Genomic DNA, 24,307 nt, shown 5'->3' with positions numbered 1-24,307 from the left:
GCCGACCTTGTTTGGGCTCTAAGCTTTCATTGTGGTAATTTGTTTTGCAGGAGGGTTTTGGCTAGTCTATCTATCGAAATTATTCATCCAAAATTTTTGTTTCAAAGTTCTCAAAAAGAATTATTTCATCTTGGGCTAAAAATAATTAACTCGCTAATGAGAGCTTGTAATTTTAACTTGTAAATATTGTAAAATATTTGTAAATTATTTCTAACCCTTATTTTATTTTGTAGAACTTGGAATTTTGGGGTTTTGAAATTTTGTATTTGTATTTGGGGTTTGGAATTCTTTCATTCTTTTGTGCAGGTGATAGCTCAAGGGTTTGGAGTAGCAAATATTTTATGGGCTATTGATCCAAGAAAGGAAGGTTGATCTAGGCACTTGAGGGTAAGATCCAACCTCCCCAGCCTCCTGTTGATTTGGGGTAGCATCGGATGTGCTCTAGCCACGAAAATTGGTGGAGAGGCTAAAGCACATGAGATCTCCAATACCCAGAAATGGTTTGGGCAAATTCTAAACAATTTGGAAGATACTAAAATAATTAATATTTTTAACGGAGTCCCTAAGTCTAAACTTAGGGAAAATAAAATATTAATGTGAATTAATATAAAACTGTGTTAGAAGGGTCCAAAAGTCATGGATAAAGCAAGAGTTAATCTTAGCCGTTGATTAGGGACTTAATCTCGGTCGTTGAATTGTCAACAAGAAAAGTATAAGAGGAGGCTTGAGGGTCACGAGGTGAACACATTGAGGGAGACAAGTCAGTTCAATTTTTGGAGCGGGGTTAGTTGAGAAATTCGCACTAGTGGTCTGGTGAGCAGTCAGGGGGCAGCTAGTACAAAATAGAGAGACGGGATCAGCTACTGGAGACCAGCGCTGAGGAAGGAGAGGCAGATGCAGGGCATTTCAGGCAAACGCAGAGGCAGCAGGAGACTACGCAATCACTAAAGGTCCTGCGCGGGTGACGCAGAGAGGCCCAGGGCTGACGCAGTCAAGCAAGGGCTGACGCAAAGTGTCTGGGAGCTACGCAGAGGTCACCCAAGCTGACGCTGGGACTGGGAGAAGTGTTGGAGAATTTTTCTCTCTATGGGTAAGCCAGTTTGGCACCCTGTTGTACTGAAGAATTTCTGAATAATAAAATCCTCCCTTGCTGCACCAGTTTTCACAAATTGGGTTCTTCTGGGAATTGTTGTCCAAAATCTCTGTGTCAATGTGTTGATTCTTGTAAATGTGTTTGTTTCTGTGTTACGGTGTGATATTTGCGGCAGAATTTATTTTAATGTTTATTGAAGGAATTTCATAAATAACTTATTGAAGAATAAGTAGGAAAAGTAAATCAGATGTTGCAGTGATAGAATTTTCACATGGTATCAGAGGGAGTAATCAGAGACAGGAAGGGAAAATCAGTTATGGGTCGAGACCATGATGCAGAGGCATCCACGTCAGGGGACTCGCACAGATTTTCAGAAGATTGCACAAGAGAAAGAGACTTCGATTTCTCTATGTTGGCTTCCAGGCTGGAAGAAGAAGTGGCTTGTATGACTAGTTTTGCATCATCAGAAGTGTGGTATATAGACAGTGGAGCCTCGTGGCATATGACAGGAATCAGGGAATGTTTCTCAGAATATCGAGAAGAGAAGATGAACTTTCAAATCACCATGGGGAACAAGGCAAAGTGTACTCCAGTAGGGAAGGGTACCATAGTTTTTCAAACAGAATCGGGAGAATGGTTTCGTGCTACAAATGTGTTGCATGTACCAGGATTGGGGATGAACTTACTTTCCGTGTCACAACTTCAAGGCAAGGGCTATGACGTCTACTTCATCAAGGAGAAGGTATATGTCAAACACCCGAGCTGGAAAAAGAAAGTGCAGATCGGGATCAAAAGTAACAAGTTGTATAGATTACAACTAGAATCACCAATGGCACTAATAGGCAGTCATGGAGACAAGGACTTGAATGAACTATGGGACAGAAAAATGGGTCATTTGCACCATGAAGCTCTGAGAATTCTCAGGAGCACTGTAACAGGAGTTCTGGATCTGAGTACGGAACGAGATGATGTATGCAGAGGATGTGCTCTAGGAGAGTATGTCAAGGCAACATTTCCTAGGAGCAAACACAGGGTCAAGAGTGTACTAGGATTGATACACTCAGATATCTGCGGACCTATGTCCGTCAAAGCTCTCAGTGGTGTCGAGTATTTCCTTACCTTCATTGATGACCACTCAAAGAAAACTTGGATTTATTTTCTGAAAACCAAGGACGAGGTTTTCTGTCGATTCAAAGAGTTCAAGGCTCTAGTGGAGAATCTGACTTGGAAGAAAACAAAAGTTTTGCGCTCAAATAATAGTGGAGAGTATGTCAATAAGGACTTCACTGATTTTTGCGCTAAGGAGGGCATCAGAAGAGAGTGGATAGCTCCCTACAATCTGGAGCAGAATGGAGTAGCAGAAAGAAAGAATAGGACTATTGTAGAAGCAGCTAGGGCCATGATGTATGACTAGGATATTCTAAAAATCCTATGGGCGGAAGCATGCAACACAGCAAGCTATGTTCAGAACAGGACTCCTCATCGGGCATTGGGCAAGATTACTCCAGAGAAATTTTTCACAGGGAAGACACATGAAGTCTGTCATTTTAGGATATTTGGGAGTTTAGCATATTGCCGCATACCAGAGAAAAAGAGGAAGTTGGATCAAACTGCGGAACAGGGATATCTGGTGGGATATAGCGAGAATGCTAAGGCATACAAAATCTACCTTCCAGGGAGCAAGAAAGTAGTAGTTCGACGAGATGTAAAGCTCATGGAGGACAGGGCTTTCAGAAAATCTCATGAGATGCTTTCTGAGGAGCAGTCAAAAGAGAAGCCATTGGTTAAGCCTCTTCAACCAATGAAAGTAAAAAAATCTTCCTCGGGTCAGGAAGATTCTCAGGATGAGGAGGAGGAGCTAACAGAAGCACTTGCTGGCAGAGGAAGAACTAGCAGGGAACTTCGGCAGATTCTATGAGATGCAGAGGACTTCATCGGTGTGCCAATAAACAATAAGAGGGAGCAAAAATAGCCAGGTAGATATCAGGCGTTAGTAGCTCAGGATGGGGAGCCTACCAGTTTCAAGGAGGTAGCTCAACATCAAGTTTGGCTAGACGCGATGGTAGAGGAGTACAACTCCATAATGGTGAACGATGTCTAGGAGGTAGTGCCAAGGCCTCAAGACAAATTAGTGGTAGGTTCAAGATGGATCTACAAGATCAAATACATTGTAGACAGTAAATGCAAGGCCAGGTTTGTGGCTAAAGGGTATGCTCAAAAGGAAGGAATTGACTACGAGGAGACCTTCAGCCCGTTAGCCAGGTATATGTTTATTAGGACCATGATATCTCTTGCAGCTCAAATGGGATGGGATATTCATCAGATGGATGTAAAAATGGCTTTTGTGAATGGGGTAATAGAAGAAGAGGTATACATTGAACAATCATAGGGCTTTGATACACATGAGAAGAAGTCTCATGTATGCAGTTTGAAGAAAGCCTTGTATGGGCTGAAACAGGCACCTAGAGCATGGCATGGTCAAATTGATGGCTACTTGCAGAAGATGGGATTTGTCAAGAGTGACACAGATCCAAATCTCTACTATCTAGGTGTAGAGAATGAGCCACTAATCTTATTATTGTATATGGATGATCTATTTTTGACAAGATCATCGAGGCTCATCAGGGACTGAAAGAAGAATCTAGCCACAAAATTTGATATGAAGGATTTGGGACGAATGCATTATTTCCTAGGGTTGGAAGTTTAGCAACAAAAGGGAGAGATCTTCCTTGGGCAAGGGAGATATGCTACAGAAATCCTGAAGAGATTCAGGATGGAGGACTGTAGACCCGTGGCTACTCCAATGATCACCAACTGGAAGAAGATTGATGCATCAAAAGACAAGGATGTTGATCCCACCTTATACAAGCAGATCATAAGGCCCCTGATGTATCTAGTCAATACCAAGCCATACATTTGCTACATTGTCAACACCCTCAATCAGTTCATGGTGGAACCAAAGAGGGCACACTGCGAGATGCAGAGGACTTCATCAGTGCGCCAAGAAACAATAAGAGGGAGCGAAAACAACCAGATAGATATCAAGCATTAGTAGCTTAGGATGCGGAGCCTGCCAGTTTCAAGGAGACAACTCAACATCAGGTTTGGCTAGACGCGATGGTAGCAGAGTACAACTCCATAATGGTGCACGATGTCTGGGAGGTAGTGCCAAGGCCTTAAGAAGGATCAGTGGTAGGTTCGAGATGGATCTACAAGATCAAATACACTGCAGACGGCAGTGTTGAGAAATACAAGGCCAAGTTTGTGGCTAAGGGGTGTGCTCAAAAGGAAGGAATTGACTACGAGGAGACCTTCGCCCCGATAGCTAGGTATACGTCTATTAGGACCATGATATCTCTTGCAGCTCAGATGGGATGGGAGATTCATTAGATGGATGTCAAAACGGCTTTTCTGAATGTGGTAATAGAAGAAGAGGTATACATTGAACAACCAGAGGGCTTGTAGGTTGAAAAAAGCCCGGTATGAGCAGAAATAGGCACCTAGAGCATGGTATGGTCGAACCGATGGCTACTTGCAAAAGATGGAATTTGTCAAGAGTGACGCGGATCCAAATCTCTACTATCTAATTGTAGAGAGTAAGCCGCTAAACTTAGTATTGTATGTGGATGATCTCTTTCTGACAGGATCATCCAGGCTCATTGGGCACTGCAAGAAGAATCTAGCCACAGAATTCGATATGAAGGATTTGAGACGAATGCATTATTTCCTAGGGTTGGAAGTTTGGCAGCAGAAGGGAGAGATCTTCCTTAGGCAAGGGAGGTATGCTACAGAAATCTTGAAAAGGTTTAGGATGGAGGACTGTAGACCCATGGCTAATCCAATGATCACCAACTGGAAGAAGATTGATGCATCAGAAGACAAGGATGTTGATCCCACCTTATACAAGTAGCTCCTAGGGTCCCTGATGTATCTGGTCAATACCAGGTCAGACATTTGCTATGTTGTCAACACCCTCAGCCAGTTCATGGTGGAACCAAAGAGTGTTAGGGTCCCACCCTAACCCCCTTATTTATGTAGTAGGATCGAGTCATAAGTTAAGTAAGGAGTCAATAAAGCCCATATTAATAATTGTAAGTGGTTAACCTGCAATTAATGATGGGACCACAGTTAGTTGCAAATGGGCCATGGTATTAGATAGATGGTATTAATAAGAACCATGGTATTGATCCATGGTATTGCATGTATGAGTCATATATAAAGGATAGAGACTCCCTGCGAGGGGCATCGTGTCTTATGTTGTAATCGAGCTCTGCTCTATTGGAGGTTGCCCCCTCGTAGAGGCAAGTGAACATTGCTTTCTGAATAATAAAATACTTGCTCTTGTTTCTCATTATTCTATGTTTTGGGTATATTTCTTCGCATATTTGGTATTATGGTAATCGTCTTGCAAGTTAAGAGCATAACAAGTGGTATCAGAGCACTTTCCAGGGCAGGTGGGATCTCCATTTTTTAGCAAAAATAATTTTTTGGCTAGAAACGTGTTCCGGCATCTTTAAACCACGGGATCTGTCGTTGAGCGCATAAACCTGCGGATTTGGGGAGGCATGCATGCAGGAAATACAAGAGGTGGTCACGCTTGTTGGACTCCCTTGTAACCCCTGTGGGCACCCCTTCGAGTAGTAGCGCATTAGACAGAACCGCGCACGGACTATCTTCCAAGTACCCTCTGGGTATATCGGAAGCCCCCTAGCTCCTTTGAAACCTCGCCATAGACAAACCGTCGGCCGTCTTACTGCGACAGTACACCGAGAACAGCACTCGGAGAGATTACTCGCCCGTATGATAGGATAGTCGGGTTGTACAGCTAAGGGTACGGTTGATCCTCCTTAGTTAGAGCCCTGAAACATTGGGCCGAGTACTACTATCAGACCCTTATGTATATTGCGATCTGTAGCACCTGGCACTCCTCGAGACCATAGTTCCCTTTTCTATCTTGGGATCACGCATAATCTCTGGATCAGATCTCGCAAGGGGGTTTGCAGCAGCAGCAGACATCAGTCCCGTAGTTCCGAGTTAGCAGACCAACCTTTCCGATCTATTAGATCCATCAGATCCGCAGCAACAATCTGTCCGCCGATCAGAGCTATCCAATCAGCCATTCAGATCTCTCAGATCCACTAGATCTGAGTAGTTGTGTGGGGTTCCTATACTGGGGAGTGATTTTTGCAGGACTTTTGGCAGCATTGACATTTTGAGGATTCGGCTACTGCAGTATTCCTAAGGAAGGAGTAAAACTCCGTTAGGAGTTTTCAGGAAAAAAAAAGTTTGAGACCCCCCGGGGCGCTTATTGGTGATCTAGCCCATAAGAATCAGGACGATGAGCTGAGCAAGGTGGTACCATTCAATTGTTAGTGAAAAAAAATTCAGGCGGTCCCAAATTTCAAGTACATCGGATCGGTGCATGGTAGAAACTAGAGCTCAAGCTATGGCCAATGAGAAGATCGACAAACTTGAACAATCCTTGCAAGCCATCCAAGCTCAGCTTGACCAACTAACGGACGCACTCTCTAAGGGCAAGGAGGAAGCCCGCGAGGAGGCGTATATTGGCAATGGACACAGTGAGGGTGAGTCTAGCCACTCTCTTCACCGTTGGGGCACCCACCAACAATCCCGTCCGCGACCTCCCAAGCTGGATATGCATAAATTTGATGGTTCTCACCCGGCCGCATGGGTAGCACAAATGGAGCAGTATTTCAATCTGAATAACATCTTAGATAATGAGACTCAGCTTATGGTGGGGAGCATGTACTTGGACAATGAAAGATGGCAATGGTGGGAATGGCATCAACGTTGCAATGGAAGTTTTATGACTTGAGCCACCTTCAGAAAAGCTCTTACAGAGTGCTTTGACCAGGAATCTTCTTTTTTGGGTCGTCTCACTAAGCTCCGACAGACTGGCACAGTGGATGAATATGTTACAGCCTTTGAAGCCTTAGCTTTCCGCACTAGGGATCTCCCAGATGCGTTCTACACAAAATGTTTTATCAGCTGTCTTAAAGAGGCCATACAAGCCCACATTTGTCTACACCACCCTCCCACATGGTCGGAGGCTTGCAAGGTAGCCCGTAACGTGGAACATGCGTTAGCAGCCCAATCCATTTGCCCAAATTTCACCGCCAAGGGTCGCCCCCCACAGGCTCACAGCACGACTCAAACACTTAAGGTTCAAAAGGTGTCACCTGCAGAAATGGCCGAAAGAAGAAAGCAGGGATTATGTTACTACTGTGATGAAAAATACTCCCCGGGTCATAAATGCAAGGAGCCCAAATTTTTTCAAATTGATGCCACTGATTACAGCTCATCGGAGGAAGCCCCACCACTTGAGGAACCAGAGGAGATAGAAGAGGACAACCAGAAGGACAATGTCCCTGACAAACCAGTTATTTCGCTGCATGCTTTGGCAGGGATTTCTTCACCTCAAACTCTCAAAATCAGAGGTTTCATTAAACATCGCCCAGTAGTAGTCTTGATTGATAGTGGAAGTACACATAATTTCATCCATCAAAAAGTCGCGGAAGCAGTGCATTGTTTTGTACGAGCAGTTTCTAACTTCCAAGTCCAAATTGTGGATGGGGGAACAATGAAATGTGAAGGCCGTTGTGAAAATGTCAAACTTCAAATGGGGGATTATCAATTGAAAATCCACATGTTTGCCATACACATGGGATGGTGCGACATTGTCCTTGATGTTGAATGGCTTCGCAGTCTTGGGCCAATCACAATGGATTTCCAGGAGTTATATATGAGCTTTAAGCAGAACAACTCCACACATACCCTCCGTGGACTCCAGGCGAGAGCTCCCTCTATCATCAGCTCACATAGGATGGAAAAATTGCTCAAAAGGGGCCATCATGGAGTTATAGCTCAATTTAATGCCATCTAGGCCGTCGAACCCAATTCTCTGCCGATTCATCCTGAGATGCAACAGATTTTAAATAACCATCTGCCAGTCTTTGACAAACCTCATGAGCTTCCACCCTTGCGAGGGGAACATGATCATAGCATGACCTTGGTTCCAGGGGCCCAACCACCAAATGTGCGCCCATATAGATATCCGTTCACCCAAAAGAATGAAATAGAAAAAATAATCAAGGAACTTTTGGAAGCAGGTGTCATTCGTCCCAACATTAGTCCTTATTCATCACCGGTGGTCATGGTGCTCAAGAAAGATGGGGAATGGCGGATGTGTCCAGACTTCAGGGCCCTCAATAAGTTGATAGTCAAAGATAAATTTCCCATCCCGGTTGTTGATGATTTGCTAGATGAACTCAATGGGGCTCAATTCTTCACTAAGTTGGATCTTCGCTTAGGCTACCACCAAATTTGCATGAAGGAAGTCGACATTCCAAAGACTGCTTTCAAAACTCATGAAGGCCATTATGAGTTCCTGGTCATGCCATTCGGTCTTTGTAATGCCCCATCTACTTTTCAGAGCCTTATGAACCACCTTCTCAAACCATATCTCAAAAAATTTGTCCTTGTCTTCTTCGATGACATCCTCATCTATAGTTGCACTTGGGCCGCACATCTTCAGCATGTAGATCTGCTCTTGCAACTGCTCCGCAAGCATAAATTATTTGTTAAGATGTCCAAATGTTCTTTTGGCATGGAAGAAGTTGAGTATTTGGGCCACATTGTGGGGCATGAAGGTGTCAAGGTGGACCCCAAAAAGATCCAGGCAATGCAGGATTGGCCTCAACCTAAGACCTTGAAGAGCCTGAGAGGATTTTTGGGTCTCACAGGCTATTATCGCAAATTTGTCCGCAATTATGGTCGCATTGCGAAGCCCCTCACTCAACTCCTCAAGAAAAATTCATTCTTCTGGAATGATGATGCACAACAGGCATTTACAGCTCTCAAAAATGCCATGTGTTCCACTCCAGTCTTAGCACTACCTGATTTCACTAAATCTTTTGTCATTGAATGTGATGCTTCGGGTACAGGTATTGGGGCGGTTTTAATGCAGGAAGGTCGACCCTTGGCCTTCACAAGCCAACAACTAAGTGGGAAGAATCCGGGACAATCTACCTATGAGAAGGAAATGATGGCCATCTTACATGCAGTAGATACATGGCGCCCTTACTTACTAGGGCGACGTTTCCAAATCCGCACAGACCATCACAGTCTTAAATATTTTTTGGAGCAACGCCTATCCTCCCCACAACAAAATAAATGGCTCGCCAAAATGCTGGGATATGATTATGAGATCATTTACAAGAAAGGGCGCGAAAATAGTGTCGCAGATGCATTATCTCGCCAATTTGAGGAGGAAAGTACCCTGCTTGCAATTTCCCTTCCCATTCCAGAATGGATTGAATAGGCTCGCAGGGAATTGTTTTCACATCCCTGGCTCTCCCAACTCATTACTCAATTGCAGGCGGATCCAAATTCCACCAAGGGCTACTCGTGGCAGGATGAGATTCTTCGCTACAAGGACAGAGTCGTAATATCACCAACATCCACCCTCAAAAGCTGCATTTTGGCAGAATTGCACTCATCCCCCATTACAGGACATTCAGGCTTTCAAAAGACATATGCTCGCACTAGAAGATCATTTTTTTGGACAGGCATGAAAAAGGACATCCTTACTTTTGTAGCGGAATGCGATGTCTGTCAATGCCACAAAGGGGAGACAGTCAAAGCACCAGGCACATTACAACCGTTGCCCATCCCGGCATCTATATGGACGGAGGTTTCTATGGATTTCATTACAGGTCTTCCAAAGTCAGGAAACAAGTCAGTCATCATGGTGGTTGTGGACCGACTTTCTAAGTATGCTCATTTCTGCGCCCTACCCCACCCGTTTACATCGACTTTGGTCGCTCAATCTTTCATGGATCAGATCTTCAAATTGCATGGCATGCCCACTTCTATTGTGTCTAATCATGACCCGATCTTCACCAGTAATTTTTGGCAGGAACTCTTCAGGCTACAAGGCACCCAACTAAAACTCAGTACTTCCTATCATCCACAAATGGATGGTCAAACTGAAGCCGTCAACAAATGTCTGGAAACCTACCTTAGGTGTTTCACTTCAGAAAAGCAACATCTATGGGTACAGTGGTTGCCTCTAGCTGAATGGTGGTATAACACCAACTATCATGCCACCACCAAAGTGACTCCCTATGAAGCAGTTTATGGTCAACTCCCTCCTTCCCCTACTTCTTATATCAAGGGGTGCTCAAAGGTACAAGCAGTCGATCAACTCCTACAAAACCGCACAACCATGCTCGCCCATCTTAGAGAGAATCTTCATCAAGCTCAAAACCGCATGAAGCAACAGGTAGATCAGCATCGCTCAGAGCGCCAATTTCAAGAAGGGGATAAGGTATTTTTGAGGCTGCAACCATATAAGCAAACTTCACTCAAAGACAAGGGTTGTCATAAACTATCTCCAAAATTCTACGTACCATATCAAGTACTTCAGCGCATTGGAGAAGTGGCCTACAAACTAGCTTTGCCACCCACTGCAAAAATCCATCCAGTTTTCCAAGTCTCATGCCTCAAGAAAGTGACTGGGAACAATTGCAGAATTCAAACCAGTCTACCCGAATTAGATGAAGAAGGGTCAATCTAGCTCCAACCTGAACAGGTCCTAGACACACGAGAACGGCACCTGCGTGGTCGCAGGATCAAGGAAGTCCTCGTCAAGTGGAAAGACACCTCTCCGGAAGATGCAACCTGGGAACCAGCCACTATTCTTCAGCAGTTTCCGCAGCTCCAACCTTGAGGACAAGGCTATTCTTAAGGGGGAGGGCATGTTAGGGTCCCACCCTAACCCCCTTATTTATGTAGTAGGATTGAGTCATAAGTTAAGTAAGGAGTCAATAAATCCCATATTAATAATTGTAAGTGGTTAACCCGCAATTAATGACGGGACCACAGTTAGTTGCAAATGGGCCATGGTACTAGATAGATGGTATTAATAAGAACCATGGTATTGATCCATGGTATTGCATGTATGAGTCATATATAAAGGATAGAGACTCCCTGCGAGGGGCATCGTGTCTTATTTTGTAATCGAGCTCTGCTCTATTGGAGGTTGCCCCCTCGAAGAGGCAAGTGAACATTGCTTTCTGAATAATAAAATACTTGCTCTTGTTTCTCATTATTCTATGTTCTGGGTATATTTCTTCACATATTTGGTATTCTGGTAATCGTCTTGCAGGTTAAGAGCATAACAAAGAGGGCGCACTGGGCAGCAGCCAAACATGTTCTCAGGTATTTACAGGGAACAGTCGATTATGGACTCTTGTACACTAGGGGTAAGGATATCAGATTGAGTGGATTTACTAATGCAGATTGAATAGGAAGTTCAGTGGATCGGAAAAGTACCTCTGGGTACTGTTTCAACATTGGATCAGGAATGACCTCCTAGTGCAGTAGGAAACAGAAGTCAGTGGCTCTGAGCTCATCTGAGGGAGAATATATGGCGGCGAGCACAGCTTCGTGTGAGGCCATATGGCTTAGAAAACTACTTGTGAACCTATTTAGAAGGAATATGGAGGTGACCAGCGTCATGTGTGATAATCAGAGTTGCATCAAGCTCTCTGAGAATCTAGTGTTTCATGACAAGTCGAAGCATATTGATATCCGGTGTCACTTTGTCAGGGACTGTGTCCAATGAGGAGCTGTACAGTTGAGCTACACTCCTATAGGAGAACAGGTAGCGGACATCCTCACCAAGGCCCTTGGAAAGACAAAGTTTGACTACTTCAGGGAAAAGATGGGGATGGTAAAGAACCCATTTCAATAGCAGAAATGAGAGTGATAATAGCACGGATGCAGAGGGAGTTGCAGTGTGGATGCAGTGTTGGGAGAAAGGACTAGCAGCAACACGGATGCAGAGGGAGTTATTGCACAGATGCAGCAATGGCAGTAGCAGAGCCATGGGCAGCAGTACAAGGTGCAGCAATGCAGAGGATGTTGGGCAGGAAGGCTTAGCATCAGAACAGGGACCAATGCCAGATGATCACGGCAATACTCAGTGAGGAGTATTACTAGAGCACAATCCTTGCTAAGAGAGAGTGTTGATTTGGGGTAGCATTGGATGTGCTCTAGCCATGAAAATTGGTTGAGAGGCTAAAGCACATGAGATCTCCAATACTTAGAAATGGTTTGGGCAGATTCTAAACAGTTTGGGAGATATTAAAATAATTAATATTTTTAATGGAGTCCCTAAGTCTAAACTTAGGGAAAATAAACTATTAATTCTCCAATAGTCAACACCATTGGCTCCCCTACCTATGAACTCGCTAAGTACGTCGCTAGAATCCTTAGACCCCTTGTTGGGAATACTAATTCTTTCATTAAGGACTCTTAGGACTTTGTGAACCTTATTAAAAATGAGAGGTTAGACCCTGACGACATCCTTGTTAGCTTTGACGTAGTATCCCTATTCACCAAGATCCCTCTTGATGAAGCCATTTAGGTTATTAAAGATGTTACTGATCCAAGAACAGCAAAACTGGCAGAAATTTGTTTACGATCGATTGTTTTCACCTTCCAAGGAGAATATTATGAGCAGACATCTGGAGTGGCAATGGGATCACCCCTTTCACCAATTGTAGCCAACTTATACATGGAATACTTTGAAAAGAAAGCCCTTGAATCATACCCTTTGAAGCTAGCTTGGTGGAAGCGATTCGTCGATGATACCAATATAAAATGGACTCATGGTAAAACAGAGCTTGACAAGTTTTTTATTCATCTTAACTCTATCTCTCCAGAGATAAAATTCACTATGGAGCTTGAAGAAAACATGAGCATCCCATTTTTAGATGTGCTCATCATCAGAAAGAATGATGGCTCTTTGGGTCATAAGGTTTTCAGGAAGTCAACCCACACTGAAAACTACCTCCATGCTGATTCCCACCATCACCCAGCCCAGAAGTTTGGTGTTCTAAACACTCTCGCCATCAGAGCCCTTCGAATTTCTGACTCTGAGCATTTGGATGAAGAAAAGAAGCATTTAGTCTCAGCTTTTAAAGGTATAGGCTACAATGAAAAAGAAATTAAAGCAGCTATAAAGAAAGCTGAAGGAAAGGTGCTATCTCATAAGCCTAAGGATCAAGACCAACCTCAGTATGGGAGGATTTTTCTTCCTTATATTCAAGGAGTGACTGATAAAATTGCAAAAATCCTTAAAAAGAAAAACATAATCACGCAATTCTCAGCACCTGGAACTATTAGGCAAAAGATGAGGTCTGTCAAGGATAATATTAATAGACAACAGCTTAAGGGAGTCTATAAAATAGATTGCTCATGTGGAAAAAGTTACATTGGCGAAACAGGTCGATCCTTGCAGACTAGACTCAAAGAACATGGAGCTGACATTAGGAATAAAAAGTCTCGAACCTCAGCCCTTGCAGAGCATTCCTCAAAAACCAAGCACCATGTCTGCTTGGAAAGCGCTTCAATTATCGCTCGTGAAGATAAACATCACAGGCGAAAGATCAGAGAAGCTCTTGAAATTATCAAACATCCACATAATCTCAACAGGGACAATGGTATTGAGATTAGTGGTAGCTGGCTTCCCTTAATCAAAAAGATTAAGAACGACAGTACATCTCAGGTAGAGCTTAGCAGGTAAATTTCTCTTTCCTTTTCTAGCAATCAGTGGTTAGTTGCTTCTCTATTAGGTATTAATTAGAACATTAATATTATTGTTAATTATTAGTTATTAATTATTAATTATTATTAATACATTAACTTTATTTATTATTAATTATTATTAATACATTAATTTAATATTGTAAGATTACTAATTATTATTAACTCACTAAAATTAATATTATTAATAAATATTAGTTATTAATTATCTATTATTAGTTATTAATCATCGATTATTATTAATGCATTAGCATTACTATTATTATTTATTATTAATTATTAGTTATTTATTATTAATTATTAATTATCATTCATTATTAACACATTAATGTTATCATTAATTATTAATTATCATTCATTATTAATACATTAATATTATCATTAATTATTAATTATCATTATTATTAATACATATTAATTATCATTATCATTATTTATTATTACTATTATTTATTAGTTATTAATTATTAATCATTATTGATACATTAACATTAATATTATTATTAAGGTTAATATTATTATTAATATTAATATTTAATATTTAATATTTAAATATGTAATATATTAATACACTAAATACTATTTTTTAATATTAATAATAATAATAATAAATTAAAATTATTCACTTATTATATATATATATATATACACTGAATATTAACTCAAATAATAAACATGTTATTATAATTTTGAATAAATAAATAATTATCATTTATTATTAAAAAATAAATAAATCAAATAAAATGATTTAAACAAACAGCAGACATATACTAGCAGATATTTCTCTATTAAAAACTATTTAAACCCTCATTAAAGCTTTTCTACTATCTTCATTCAAGTTTGTCCTGATGATGGATCCCGATTGGGATTTGAAACATTGATAAAAGAAATGGTTGATACTGTGGGTTCTCCAGCTTCTAAATCAAAAGATATAAACCACAGAGGTCTTAAATCCATAAACTATTAATGTGAATTAATATAAAACTGTGTTAGAAGGGTCCAAAAGTCATGGATCAAGCCAAAGTTAATCTTAGCCGTTGATTAGGGACTTAATCTCGGCCGTTGAATTGTCAACAATAAAAGTATAAGAGGAGGCTTGAGGGTCACTTGGAGAACACACTAAGGGAGACCGGTCAGTTCAATTTCTATAGCGAGGTTAGCTAAGAAATTCGAACTAGTGGTCTGGTGAGCAGTTAGGAGGCAGCAAGTACGGAACAGAGAGACGGGATCAGCCACTGGAGACCAGCGCTGAGGCAGGAGAGGCAGATGCAGGGCATTTCAGGCAGACACAGAGGCAGCAGGAGACTGTGCAGTCACTAGAGGGCCTGCGTGGGTGACACAGAGAGGCCCAGGGCTGACGCAGAGTGTTTGGGAGCTACGCAGAGGTCACCCAAGCTGACGTTGGGACTAGAAGAAGCGCTAGAGAATTTTTCTCTCTGTGGGTAAGCCAGTTTCACACCCTATTGTACTGAAGAATTGCGAAATAATAAAATCCTCCCTTGTTGCACCAGTTTTCCCAAATTGGGTTTTTCTAGGCACTGTTGTCCAAAATATCTGTGTCAATGTGTTGATTCTTGTACATGTGTTTGTTTCTGTATTACGGTGTCATATCTGCAGCAAAATTTATTTTAATGTTTATTGAAGGAATTTCATAAATAACTTATTGAAGAATAAGTAGGAAAAGCAAATCAGATGTTGTTGTGATAGAATTTTCACACTTCCAGAAACTCAACATCCAACTAAAGAGGAAAATGCTAGCCCTAAGGAAGAGATCTTTGGCATTTTGTGGTGAAATTCTTGTGATTGCAGGGGTCCGAAATTTTTTTTAGGCTTCTAGGAACTAGTTGTCCTCTCCCCCAACCTTGTCATGGCCTTTTTTCCTCCTCTAGGTAAGCCGCTAGCCCTTTAAACGCTAGTCGTGAGCCTTAGAGGCTCTTTTCTTTGAGCTGCAAGCCCTTAAGGGCCTTAACCCTAGTCATTGCCCCTTTTTGTCCTTGGACACAGCCCTAAAGGTTTTCCCTTGCCCTTGTCGCAGACCCTAGATGGCTTTCCCTCCTAGCCACAAGCCATTTTGGCCTTGTCATGAGCCCTAGAGGGCCTCCAACCCTCTCGGCCCCCCTCCATTGGCTCTTTTCCCTTGGCCACAGGCCTTTTAGGTCTTCTCACTTGATCGTGACCTTCTTAGGCCTCTCTCCCTCCATCATCGCCTTTTCCTAGCCTCTAGCCTCATCCTTTGCCTCTTCTAGCCCTAGTGTTGGTGTTTTCCTAGCTTTATAGCCTTGCCCTAGCCCTATATTCAGTCATCTCTAATTTTTGCATTGTTTTAGTGGACTAACATCTTATGTTGCAGTGATTTTCTTGCTAACATTGTGGTTGCAGGAAGTGGAAGTCATCACCAAGCCTTCTAGCCCTCAACTAGGCCCTTTGGCCACTTGGTTTGCTTCTCTATCCCTCATTTTCTTCTCTGTTTTGCTACAGCCATTCATTCAGTCCCATAAAACTCATAAGAAGACATTAAAGTAGCAAAAATCATTAAACAATCACTTAATTTCATTAACTAATCATTGGAGCTCATTTGGCATTGATTGTTTGGCACCTTGTTGGCTTTTGGAGGACTGAATCACTGATTTTCTGAGTTGATATAGGTCTGATATATGCTCTTTTAAGGTCTGATCTGAATGTTAAAAGTCTGATCTATAGCTTATAAGTGGTCATAAAACTAATTGGCAGTCATTGGAAGGTCTCTTGCTTCAATTCTTTAGTTCATTTTTGACATATTGCATCATTTTCTAAGGGCTGATATAATAAATCCAAAGTCTGATATAAATTTGCAGACCTCTGAATATAAGGTTGCAGCAGTAATAAATTGCATTAGAGGCTCTAAAAGTAACTAAGGAACAAATCTAATTCATGAGCATTCATTGTTGAAGTGATTTGGGCTTAGAATTTGGTCAAAGGTTCATTAGTGTCTTGTCATTTTTTGCATCAGCATTTTGCATTCATCTTTTGGCATCTTTGCAATTTGCATACAAGTGCTCTTCATTGATTTGGCATTCTTGCTTCAAGAACAATAATTGGCATCTGTGTTGTGGTTACCTTAGTGCTCTAAAAAAGGCTAATTAAATAGACAAGATTGGCTTATTGCTCTATAGAGCACATTTTGGATGAATGTTCTCTTTCTCCCATTGAAATATCTATAATTCTCATTACTATCTTTTTGCTAAGGAATTGGATAATTGGATGATTGATTACATTATTTCTTATGGTTATATGGAATAAGCATGTCTTGTGGAAATTTCTTTTGTGACAAGTGTAACTAATATTGTGTATTGCAAGTGAGCTTCATATCTAAGTTTACATCCTTGCTAATCAAGTCAATTGATAATCATAATCGTGATAAGAGTGTTCTTGTGGTAATCTAAAAAAAAATCTAATTGTGTTTAAACTCTCTCTCTCTCTATCTCTTGTGTACCCAATTGACACATTGGCACTCTAGTGTTAATTGTCATTATCTAATTGGCATTCTAGCATTGTTGAGAAAAGCATTGAATTTGTTTATTTCATGAGCAATTGTCTATTGGTATGCTTGGCACCTTCTATCTTGTTTCATTGAGCATCTCCTCTTTTAGTGAAGATTGTCATTACACATTGATTAAGTACTTCATTGTTCTAAGTTGAATATCATTGTAATTTTTCTTTAAGTGCTTAAGACATTTGACAAATCTCACTAAAAGTGATCTCTAATCTTGCATTTGCATCCTACGATTAGTCTTGCATTTAACTAATTTACCTCCAAGCATAAGCTTGGTTGAAAGACCCTATGGCCACCTTTCTCATCTAGCTTGCGAAGTCTAGAACCTGTTTAGTGGTTAACACAGTGACCTTGCAGTCGTCAAAGCCACAGTCTCTACAGCATCGGAGGCATCGGGTGGTTAGATTTCCAAGGGAGGTATTGTTAATATAGCCATTGCTATCTTTCCCTGGGCTTCTCTCCACAACCTACTCTAGAGACTACTTTCAAAATAGCTAAGGGAAAGGATTCATCTAGTTAGGCATCTAACTTAAAATTAACCAAGATCTTGCATTTCGCTTAGTTTTAGGTGTTGCATTTCATATAGGATAGTGAAGCATCCTAAAGCAACAATTGTTCATCCAGTGACTTGGTATATAATTAACGTAAAGCAAGTATTTGACTACATTAAAGCACTAGTCTTTCAAGATGATCTAATCTAATCATTAAACTTGCAAAATTAACCAAGTTACTAGGCCATTCAGTTGTCTCTCCCAAACTTGTCGATTGTTGAAGGGTCTTTCCATCTTCACATTTCATAGGAACTATCACCCATAGCCTGTTGTAGGGAGAAGATAGCTAGAACAGAGAGGGCAGGGATCAAGGTGACAGCCCCTTCCCTAATCATTGTCGCATCTGGCTTATACAATTTGAGCGACAACTCCCAAAAAGAGGAGGGAGAGGACTATGAGGAGACTTTTTCTCCATTCGCTAGGTACACTTCCATCAGGACTATTATTTCTCTTGCTTCAATTATGGGTTGCAGGTTATGTCAGATGGATGTAAAGACCGCATTCCTAAATGGTGTGATTGAGGAAGAAGTGTACATAAAATAACCTCAAGGCTTTGCGATACATGGGAAGAGTCCCATGTTTGCTGGTTGAAAAAGGCTTTGTACCGACACAAACAAGAACCCAAGGCATGGTATTCCAGGATTGATGGATACTTGATGAGTTTAGGCTTCACCAAGAGTGATGCAAATCCTAACCTTTACTCCAAGGCTATTGATGGTGATCCTTTTGATCTTGGTGCTGTAGATTGATGATTGGTTCCTTATTAAGGCAGAGAGGCTCGTTGTCGGATGCAAGAGGAAGTTCGCGTCGGAGTTCGAGATGAAGTATCTTGGCCTTATGCATTATTTCTTGGGATTGGAAGTGTAGCAAAGGCTAGGTGAGATATTCCTTGGAAAAGGGAAGTACATAGTTCATATCTTGAGGAGATTCGATATGATGCACTGCAAGTCCATGGCTACACCTATGGTGACAAATATGAAGAAGCTAAGTGACTCTGCTTCAGATTCATATTTGGCGAATCCCACAACGTACAAGGAGTTGATTGGATCCTTGATGTGCCTAGTTAACACCAGGCCAGATATTTTCTTTGTAGTGAACACCCCAAGCCAGTTTATGGTTGAACTAAGGTATGTACATTGGGTTGCAGGGAAGCATGTGTTGAGGTACCTATGTGGTACAGTTGGATATGGTCTAAGATATGTCTCAGGTGGTGAAGTAAGGTTGCATGGATATGTTGATTCTGATTGGGTCAGGAGTGCAATGGACAGAAAGAGACAGCAGGTTGTTGCTTCAGCTTGGGATCAGCTACGATATCTTGGTTTAGCAGGAAGTAGACTCCTGTCGCACTCAGTACAACAAAAGCAATGTATATCGCAATCGATGTCACAATTCAAGAAGCAATGTGGCTTCGAAAGCCACTTGCAAGACTATTTGATCAGATGCTAGAGACGAACTTGATATATTGTGATAATCAAAGTTGTGTCAAGCTTTCAAAGAATCCAGTATCTCATGACAGGTCGAAGCACATTGAGATTAAATATCACTTCATCCAAGACATGGTGCGGAAGGGAGCAATGAAGCTCCAGTACATATCCACAAATGAGCAGATTGTGAACATTCTCGCCAAGCCTCTGTCTAGGGGGAAGTTTGAACACTTCAGAGACAAGCTTGGCGTGATGCAGAATGTATCCCTTGCTAAGACAGAGTGTTGATGTTTTTGCAACATTGGGCAGACATTCTCCTTAATTTGACTAGTAGGGGAAAATGATACATTCACCTATGGAACCATGCTGATTTGGCTAAGGGTGAAAAGCACGAGGCAGTCTTTCTCCCATGGGGTCATGTTCATTTGGCTAGGGGAGATTGGCCCACAGTACTCACATTACTTGCTCTGGAATGGAGTGATCTACTTTTTTATAGAGCGGGTTTGATTTTTTTATGTAATGGGGTTTTTTACCCATTAGTGGAATAAACAATTCTAGTCTAATGTTGAGATGTAATTTAGGCTCCATAAGGGAAAGGGTTTCTTGTAATGAGGTTCCCCTTTATGGGTCTCCACTCAACATTAAAGCTCTATATAAATAGACAAGCATGTGAGGAGACAAATAATCAACATAGCAAGCTCATTCAATCTTTTCTAGTGGAGGAGAAGTTCAGCTAAGGAGAAATCTGTTTGCCAAGGATTAATTTTCATCTCTCATCATCATTACTATCTCTCTTGGAGGCCACATGAGTGAGAAGGACAAGTTTGACCATCTCTTTGATTGTAGTTGCACATGTGAATAGTTGACCCTGTTTGCTCGAGTTTGACCACAGTTGTTTGACCGCAAGTTGACCGAGTTAACCGCAAATAGTTGACCACAATGTCACACGTGCGGGTTGACCACAGGCCCACACATGCTGGTTGACAGCAAACAGTTGATAGCAGGCTAAGTTTGACCGCAGGCCTCAATTTGACCAATGTTGATCACAAAGTTGACTTTTGACTTTTGACCATATTTTGACCAGTCGTTGACTAGGATTGGCTGGTGTTTAGACTAGTAATATTGGCACAGATTTCAAGACAAATTTTTTATATGTAAACATTGTTGAAAAGACAATTTCTCCTCTAGAAAAGATTGTTGCGTTTTCTCCCAAGGTTGGGTTTCCAAGGGTAAAAATTATTGTCTATTGTGCATGGTTGTCTTTCTATGATCTTTATTGTTTCTGCTGCAATTACAGTTGGAGGTTTTCTGTGTGTAATTATTCAGTTATATCAATGGCACGAGAAATATTATTTGAAAATCATTAGGAAGTAATTATCAAATTAGAAAATTGTATTCTACTACACATGCTATAGTGTTTTAACAATAGATTCCTTTTGTAGCTTCTTAAGAGAGAAAATATGAATAAAATGATCTAGATTCCCTTAGAAGTGGAACACTTCTCCAAAATAATTTATAATGTAATCTTGAAGATGTCAAAGATGTCCAAGTATTACCTCCTCATGCTAGACATCCCACAATCAATTCTGATTTCTCAAGGTTTGAGCCATTCTAGAGGCTTCTCCATGGAACGCCTCACTAAAGGAGGGCTAATTCATTATTAAAAAACATTTTAAAATCATGATTTAGAGTCTTCGTGGCTGGCCACTTCACAAAATATGGCATCCAAGTTACTTTAAATAGCATTTTCATGAGACGATGTGTCATATATGGAGGGAGAGGATGGAGAGCCTCAATATATCATAGCTCCATGCCATGAATGTACCCCAAAATTGGCCTAGAGTGGTGGATGGCTCCTTGATCAGAGTGCCATCATCCTTGTAGAGGGTTTAGAATGCCCCGTATCTTCATTTTGTGAGGGGTGTTCCATCAAAGGACCATATAAAGAATGCCAACATGTCAAATCATGCCTCCAAATATGTAGAACATTTCTCATGAGATGTAAAAGGTGTCCATGAAGATGATCATGCCTCCAAATATGCAAACATTCCTCAGGGAATGTAAACATGCCTCAGAAGTATCCTTGGTGAAAACTATGCATCCAAATGTGTGATAAATACCAGTGTTGATAATATCGCCGAAATATCGGCGATATTCGGAAATATCGCGATATTTTCGGTGAGCCGAAATATCGCCGACAAAATATCGCGATATTTTCGGCGATATTTCATATCGCGATATTTCCGAAATATCGCCGATATTTCCGAAAATATCGCGCGATGATCGAAAATATCGCCCAGTGACTGTAAATTTTTTCTGCATGGCCTATAAAAATCCGTTTTTGGTTTTTTTTCATATCATTTTCATTTTTTGTTGTTGGAGAAGGAAGGGGAGAGCTATGTGGTTGCTGCCAAGGAGGGTTTGAGCGTTCTAGGCCCTAGTATTGATATGGTATTCATGGTAATGTTAAATTCTTAAAGTAAAAGTGACATTCTCCTTAATCTTCATTTTCATCCTTTTACTTAAATTTTTAACATTACCATGAAATGACTCAGGATGTTTGAGAGTGGTTCCGGCCTCATTGGATTTCATATGGAGAAAGTAGAATTTTAGATTTCATTCAAAATGCAGCAGACTTATCAATTTTTTAGGATTTCAGGATTGGGAGATTGTAATGTTTCCAGGTGACACCACTTGCCCAGGCTACCCCTGCCACCAGTAGAGGACGTGGTCTACCTCCTATAGCTCCTACTTCTAGTTCTTCAGCTTCTAGAGCATAGCAAACTCCACTGCCAACTCCACCAGCACCAGCATCTACATCTAGAGGGAAAGGGAAAGCTGTGGCATTTTCTCGCAAGAGGGGCAGAGGAAATCAATAGGATTAGACTTTAGTTATTTTCTTATGTGCTTGTAAGTTGTACATGAACAATGAATATTGAATATTCAAGAATCAAGACCAAGCATATCACATTCTAATTTCTAAATAGTAAATTTTGATTCTATTTATTTTTTAAAGTGAACTATGAACTTTGAGAAGTAATTATATTTTAATTTGATTAGATAGGTTGCAACCTGCAATTTAATATGGATAAAAAACTATATTTCGGTATATATATATATATATATATATATATATATATATATATATAAAATGTGTCCCCCGTGTCTTGTTTCCAGGTCGTTGTGTTTCGTATTGAATACTCGTATTTACGTGTCCTCCGTGTCTCATGTCCTCGTGTCATGTGACTTAGCTTAGACAATATTGATGTATTGTCTCCGTGGAGGGTGGAGTCTGAGGAGCCCCTCTTGGAGGAGTCACCTTCATGGTTAGAGCCAGTGGCAGATGATCCATTAGAGCAGGGGCAGCAAGAGGAGGACTCGGAGTCAGAGGAGCAGCAGCACTCAGAGGAGCAGGGGGAGGAGGAGGACACTGCAGGAGCATCGGCATCAACACCATCTGCTATAGATATAGGAGAGCATAGCCCCATACCTAGCACTCATTATTTGACATTAGGTGCAGAGGCAGGGTCAGGGCCTCCTACTACTAGGGGCAAGCCTGGCAAACAACCCATCATGTTTTCCCGTAAAAGGGGGAGAGGGCAATGATTTCAGATAGATAGTTGCTATTTTTATTTGTTATGCTACATATAACTCATGATGATGAGATACTTTTATATATGTGATGTTATTTTGTATTGGTTCTCCACATTTGAGTCCTTGAATGGACAATTATTAGGGATCAGTAGGATTTGGTATCGCCTTTGATGTATCATTTCTATTTGACATCATATATATTAGTGTTTTCTTCATATTTATGTGCCAATGTGTTTATTTCATGTTGTTATTGCTTTATATGTTTAAAATCTGAAAAAAAATGAATATATTATGCATTTTTTATGCTTGCCGATATTTGCCGATATTTTGCCGATATTTTCGCCGATATTGCCGATAAGATATTTTCTGGACCCTCGCCGATATTTTCCCGATACCGATATTATCAACACTGATAAATACCAACCTATCTCCAACGCCTACTTTGGCAATGATCATTTGACTTTGAAACGTGCCATCACTTCCATAACCAGAACACTCCTTAAGATATATGTGCCATAATATTTAAATCTACCACAGTAATTTACTGCATGATGGGTACTCTTCCTCCTACAGATTAACCTGCTAGAGAAATGTCTTGAGGGTCTCATGGTGCATCAAATGTATACTTTTTGTTGTGAGATGCATCTCGATTTGGATAGGCTCCAAAAGGTGAATCATGATCACGTGCAAGTCTGCCTCTATGTGAACTCAAGACTGAAATACACCTCAAAAGACATGAGCGTACTCGAATCACATGAAAGAGAAGATAAATCATATGCACATCTCCTGATGCAAGGCTACCAAAAAAATGCAAAAAGAATTTGCATTTTCTAGTGGTAATAGGATATTTGAGCTGGCCTATTACTTTCCATACAGGTGGTATGAGTATCCATTACCTGATAGTATTGCATGATCAATTCCTTTCGTGAATCGAAAGGCATGCCTAGAAAGCTTATAAGATATTATAGATGTATACATACACATCAAAAATGAACACGAGAAATGGAAAGTAATGTTGCTTTCTTTTTAAATGTTTTCAAAAGAGGGGAAATATATATCATTTGCTCCATAAAATTGTTTGCTCTTGTGTGCATGTACTTCAAGTATGCAGAATGGGGCCTTAACATCAAATAAAAAAATAAACAGCAGTTGGCCATGAGTGACTACTACAGATAGTCCCAGTGTTTCAACATATAAATAACAATAATTATAATCTAATTCCATGGCCAAGCCACACAGTAAATTGGTGTATGAGACCCCCCTGCTTGTGGGACAAGGGACCCGCCTCCATGATGCAATTTGACTGCTAAAGTCTACGGAGGTATAAATACTCTAACCCCCTCTAGATTTCAACCTGTGACCTCTTAGCAGGAAACACAGGTGATTATGCAGCCAAATAGCAAAATTTTACAAAACACTATATAAGTCTGTTGCAAATGTTATTACATGCAGAAAAATGTCCAAGCCTAATAGACAGCCT

General features: G+C 40.8%; 1 protein-coding gene across 1 annotated transcript in view; it reads right to left on the bottom strand.

The window, feature by feature from the left end:
* The window catches only part of LOC149229861 (Pre-mRNA cleavage complex II protein family), a 416,092-nt gene that overhangs the window by 135,702 nt on the left and 256,083 nt on the right, over positions 1-24,307 (bottom strand). The window lies entirely within an intron of this gene.

The sequence above is a fragment of the Pinus tabuliformis genome, chromosome J, assembly GCF_031772625.1.
Source record: "Pinus tabuliformis cultivar Carrire ecotype Pingquan chromosome J, CPIR1, whole genome shotgun sequence".
In the NCBI taxonomy this organism is placed as follows: domain Eukaryota; kingdom Viridiplantae; phylum Streptophyta; class Pinopsida; order Pinales; family Pinaceae; genus Pinus; species Pinus tabuliformis.
The sequence above is the reverse complement of the archived record's forward strand: the minus strand, read 5'-3'. Positions and strand labels throughout refer to the sequence as shown.